Genomic DNA, 6333 nt, shown 5'->3' with positions numbered 1-6333 from the left:
GATCTCGTTTGTATTTTTCTAGTACTATCAACTCTTGACCTGCCAATTACTTTATGTTTATATTTAGATCTGTTGGCAGTGTCTTGGGACAGGCTAGCCAGGAGAAGGGCCCTTAGAGATGGTTGTTCCTTGTACAGCCAGCTAAGACCTGGCCAGAGAAACCACTCCTATTACCTCACCAGCCATCTCAATAAAGTTTCTTTTTAAAGAAAGCCAGGAAGAAAAAGCTTCAATAGTAGCACAAAACCCCTACATTACAGCAGGTCCTGCCCCTGGAATTTCTCTTTTGGCCTGCTCTGAAATAATACTAAAAAAGTCACATTTATACAAGATAATAACAATGTTCACGTGTAACCTCTTTTCCGTGTATGAGATACTAACACCAGAATAGCAAAAAGAAGCAAATATTCACTCTTCATCCAAAGATTGCAACACAAAGAAGTACAAAAGTGTACTAGGCTCCAGGATTATTTTTGGTAGGGGAGATATTATCAATTTGGAAATGGCAAAGAGGTCAACTACTAAGTCAGCATCCATGGTGTGTCTCTTGAAAAGTGATCTAATTTAGTTTTTTGATGGGAAATTGCCCCAAAAATCAATGATACAAATTCTACCTTCAGAGGTATTCACAAGAAGGGGCTGTGGGAACAAGTAAAATACCTTCATTCTTTGTTTTTCTACTAGAATTTACTGCATATTCAATTTTGCTCATTGCTTCATGCTAGGCCTTATGGGAAGATGAAAATGAAACAGGTTAATTTATAGTAATATTTTGATGTGCTTGATTTTATTTGTTCTGTATTTTCTTAAACTGAGCTCCTCCCCATTCTGGCAGGGGCATCCAAAAAGCATGCCTCCCAGAAGTTGAGGATTTTTATAGAAATGGTTCGGGCTTCCCTGGTGGGGCAGTGGTTGAGAATCTGCCTGCCATGGGGCCAACGTTCTTTGGACAGGAACCTATGTTACACACATAAATCATTCGCTCATTTCATGTACACATATTTTCACGCTTTCTCATGTCTGAAATCAGAATGCATCAGGATGTGTACATGGATCTTGCTAGGTACTTATTTTCTTTTTTTAGCAGCATACAGAACAGTGGTATATCTTAAAAGCAATGGCATCTTAGATTCCGTAAAATGTGCCAAGTTGGGGGAAAAGGTGAAGAGAGGGGTTTCTGTCCTCCTTTTCTACTCGGGACTCTGTGAGGACAGAACCCTTCAGCCCACCCTCGGCAACCAAGAATGACCATAGCAAAGTAAACTCACAGATCCCCCCAAAGGAGGCAGAAGGCGGACCTCCTGAACTGCTCTCTGCTTCTCCGTGGCATGGATGAGACCCAGAAGAACCAAGGAGAGTCTGGAAAGTTAAAGGAGAGTCTGGCAGGAACTTTCTGGGAGGCAGGCAGTCACTGTGCTGGGTCAGCAATGAGGACTTCCGGGCAGACTGGTTGGATGAGTTTCCATTTGGAGTCCTCAGCACCAGCAAGGGCAATGTGGGACTAAGTCACCAGGGAAATGACCAGCTCCAGATCAAGATGGAAGAGAAACCTGACCATCAGTCCCACTATCCCCAGGCTCCAGGATCAGTTCTCAGCAGAACCTTCTACAAGGAGGGCCACTAATCCTCTGTGGTCATCAGTTCCCGAGCAGCCCAGTCCAGTGTCTCTGCAGCAGACCTCATGGGAATCCAGGGTAGACTCTGCTGACCTGAAGACCCTGTCACCCCACTACCACCACGAAGTCACAAAGCCCCACCTCTTCCCATGTTCTACCCAGAGGCCATCCCAGGGAAAACAGGGAGAGAAAGCAGAAATCTGAAACATGGAACATTTCTTCCAAAATAGGCTGAGCATTTAGGTAGAGAAAGTGTGAAAATTAATCAAGAGGATGAAATTTTCTGGGTTGTTAAAAGAAATTTAGTTTTTTTCTTTTCCCCTTGCTGCTGAATTAGGCATTTATAAAAGGTATCTGTTAATAGAAAAATGAAAGAAACTGTGCTTTCTGTTAACATCAGATTTGTACTATAAGTGAATATGGGACTCTAGGACCCTAGAATAACAAAGTCTAGACTCTATAGAGAGATAATATGAGAACCTACACAAATATAACATAAGGTACCCATTAACATAACATAAGAGTCTGTGAGAGAAAGACCATCTTTCAATTATACATAAATTAGCAAATTGTGATTCTATGACCTATATTGTAATATTAATGGTGCTTTAATTGAACCAAAGGATGCTGTCATTATTAACATCGTTTCTATATCTTGATAGTATTTCTTGATCCTGGTTAAAAAAGAAGCAGATCCTATGGGTGGATTAGGAGCCTTTAATATAACAGTCAGATACATGGGAAAACTGAAATCTCAGCATTGGGATAAATTATTGTCTACTTGTTGAGGGGCACTTTCAAGAAACAATACAAAATAGTACAAGAAAAAAAGGGTGAGCAGATGTTAGGGACATATGGGCAAGTGGTTTTGAGGGCCTGACAAAAAGACAAGCACAGAATGACTTTATCAGAGGAGATAAACAGGATTGGGAGGGGGATAGAAATAGTACCCTGGTTCCTTTCTGGATGTGTCAGCTCAGTGATCTACCCCTGGCATCTTAAGTTCCCACCTGTATCCTCCCTCATAGCTGTGTTTCAAGGAGAGGAAGGCAGTGGCTCCTACTCTTGATCTGGGGTTCAATTATCAGAATCTCCCCACCCTCAGCAGAGTCTCGTTGGCTACTGGGAAATGCTTCTTTGGATGCTGAATACAATCTGCTTTATTATTCCTTCAGCCTAGAACTCAGGATTCCTACAGCCCTCCTGCCACCCCAAAATATGGGAGGACAGGGTAGACAACAAGTGATGGACCATTCTGTCATGAGACAGAGTGCACTGCACATCCCTTTTGATGCAAATGAGTCCCCTCTTTAGAAAGCTGGGCTTATTGACTAAAGACCATTATCACAGTGAGACTGAATGTGAGGAAGCAGTTAAACATGCTCTTTCCCCCCTTTTGTGTTTATAGCTGCCCAGAAGTGAACATCAATATTTAAATGTCAGAATTATCTTAGGCTTGTAAAAAACCAATTAGCCGCTCCCTGGGCCCAGTGTTTGGGGCCTCTGCAGGGCATAGTATGGGACTGTTTAGTTCTTGCGGTCAGAGGCAGGGAACTCCAGGAGAGGTCAGAGTGACAAAGGTCATTGCTGGGTTAGTAGGGTCTCCTGGGACCATCTATCCTGAAAGAACAGGAGTCTGCAGCAGCCCTTTAAGGCCATCAGAAAGGACTCAGCAGGAATGTTGGCAGCACAAAGAACACTTGGCCAGGATAGCTGCATCACAGAAAACACATCAGACTAGAGCCTTTGATTCTGAGCAGTTTAGGGTCATCTCTGCTGACAGGTAGAAACCTCTAGACTTATCAGACCTTGGTCAGCTATAGTGATTCTGGTTCCTCTGAAGAAATAAGTCCTCCTCTCCAGCCAGAGCTTACATGTTTGTATCTGAAAGTAGGGCCCCATCTTTAGACTTAGCGCAACCTCTGCAGGGACATTTTGCTTGGCCTGGAGCAGAGAGGGTGGACCCTGGGGACCAGGGGTCATGTTCGTTAGGAAGGTTTCCCATTTCCTTAGTGGTCCAGATTCCCACGGTTTCTAACTCTCAGCAGGCCAGGATTATTATCTCTTTGGTATTTGATTTTTTTCTGGCAGACATCATTTGTTGCCTACCCAGTATCTGGTCACCCATTTCTTCCTTACTGACAGAACCACATGTCTGTGGTAACACAGTTCCCAGCCTCAGGTGGGATACATGATTTCCCACCTTCCGTGGCAGCCGGGGATGCTGAAAGTGAAGTAAGCAGGAGATTTCAGGATGATGGTTTGTGGGAAAGATTTACCTCCCTCATCAAAGAGAACAGATGCAGGGCTTCCCTGGTGGCACAGTGGTTGAGAATCTGCCTGCCAATGCAGGGGACACGGGTTCGAGCCCTGGTCTGGGAAGATCCCACATGCTGTGGAGCAGCTGGGCCCGTGAGCCACAACTACTGAGCCTGCGCGTCTGGAGCCTGTGCTCCGCAACAAGAGAGGCTGCGATAGTGAGAGGCCCGCGCACCGCAATGAAGAGTGGCCCCCGCTTGCCGCAACTAGAGAAAGCCCTCGCACAGAAACGAAGACCCAACACAGCCAAAAATAAATAAATAAATAAATAAAGTAGCTATTAAAAAAAAAAAAAGAGGACAGATGCAGCCGGCTTGGCTCTTTCCCCCTTGATCTCAGACACGTTGTCTGGAGCTACACTGGGATCAGCATGTGGCTGATTAGAGTACGGAGGTCAGAGGTCGGTTGTATCCCATCCTTTCACTTATTTGACACTTATTTATTGAGCACTTGCTACATTTCAGGCTCAACGAACAAGACACTGACACGTGTCTGAGGTCCACATTTATTGCTCCTATCAGGTGCTGCATCACCCGTGGCTCCTTTTTGCAATAGAAATGAATACGTACATGAAAATGTAAAATAAAATGAAGAGGGAATTCATAGAAGATATTAGATATCGAGAGTTTAACTGGGACACTGGAAAATGTGACTTGGAAAATGGACAGAAGACAAGGAGGGAGGCTGGGCCTCAGGAGCCATGGCCATGGTCACCCCCAAGAACGGTCAAGTCAGAATCAGGCCACGGTCTCCATCACAGCCTCCACTAAGGCTGTGACCACATCTACTGTGGCTGCTGACTTCCGCCCGTATTCTAGAGCTGACATCTCAGAAGTAAGCATCCAATTCTGCTGAGCTTCCTCAGATGCCTGCACGTTGGCAATTTCAGAAATGAGTGGTGCCTCCACTCTTGCCCAGTTTTGTGTGGATGGGGGAGAACTAGAATCACCCTCCTGTCAAGGGTACACTCACGGTGCCTGAAGGCTACCCCAAAAGGAGATTGGAACACTCTAGGAGGAAGGACGAATGCTAGGTAGCCAAAATTTAAAAGTTCATGATGGTAAAAATAATTTACAATAGAGTATCCCAGTTTTCAAGGTAGAAAACAGTAAAAATAACTTTCATACAGTATTTTAAGTTATTCAAAGTACATCTGATCATCACAATACAAGATTCAGGCAGAACAGGTGTTATATCTGAGCCTCAAAAAGATGAGATTATTTTAATAGAATATAAGGTGTTCAGTGATTATCTGACTTTTTATTTAAAAAGAAAGAAATGTGTAACCTTTAGTATGTGACAGTTTCAATTGGGGATGACATTAGCATATTTGAAGTGCAAACAAATCTTCTGTAGACAATGTTGATTTATATATACAAATGAACTAGTTTTCCAAAAAGTGAAGGTATTCTGTCTGGAAGTTAAGGTGATTATTTTTCATATTAGACTCTTCTCAAATTTTATCTCAAATGCTTATCAAATTTTTAAATTCTTATCTTGTAAAGACAAAGCCACATAGCAGACCTGATCTTACATTTAATTGGTGTAGAACAAGAATGGCAAAAAGTGACATATGCCTTGTTACTTGCCTATCTCTTGACCTTCCCAGAGTCCAGACATGGCCTCAGAATCCCTCTCTATGCAGCGCTGAAAGCAGCCCCTACAAATCAATCAGAGTTGGCAACCCTAGAGGAGCGGTATTCAGTACGGAGTTGTAGTAGTCAAGGATTTCTTTCTTCCTTTCTCCCTTCCTCCCTCCCTCCCTCCCTCCCTTCCTTCCTTTTTGGCTGCGTTGGGTCTTTGTTGCTGGGTGCGCGGGCTTTCTCTAGTTGCAGCGAGCGGGGGCTACTCTTGGTTGCCGTGCGCGGGCTCTAGAGCGCAGGCTCAGCAGTTGTGGGGCAAAGGCTTAGTTGCTCCAAGACATGTGGGATGTTCCCGGACCAGGGATCCAACCCGTGTCCCCTGCATTGGCAGGCGATTCTTAACCACTGCGCCACCAGGGAAGTCCCAGTCAAGGATTTCTTTTGTTTGCCCAGTATGTTGAAGTTCTGGGAAGAGCACCCTTCTTCCTCTGGAAAAGTCTTCTTCCAAGCATGTGGTCTAAATCCTGTGCTGTTAAGCAGATTTGAAGCTATTGGTTAAACTGTAGCTGTGGTCTTTTGGAATTCAAACCCCATCTCCACAAGACAAAAGTTTTGGAAGATGTGGTAGAAAATGTCATGCTGGTGGAGTGTGAGGGCGGCCTCTTAGGACACTCAGTATGGTGCTGCAAAAGAAAGACATGCTTTGTCTCTGTTGAGGGCAGACCAGCAGAAGAGAGAAATGGTGGTGTTAAACCAATTCCTTTCTGTCCTTCCGCAGTGGTCCTATACTGCTGAAGGGGTGGTATCCCGGCATG

Source organism: Balaenoptera musculus, chromosome 6, assembly GCF_009873245.2.
Source record: "Balaenoptera musculus isolate JJ_BM4_2016_0621 chromosome 6, mBalMus1.pri.v3, whole genome shotgun sequence".
NCBI classification, from domain to species: Eukaryota; Metazoa; Chordata; class Mammalia; order Artiodactyla; family Balaenopteridae; genus Balaenoptera; species Balaenoptera musculus.
Note: the sequence above shows the minus strand (reverse complement) of the source record.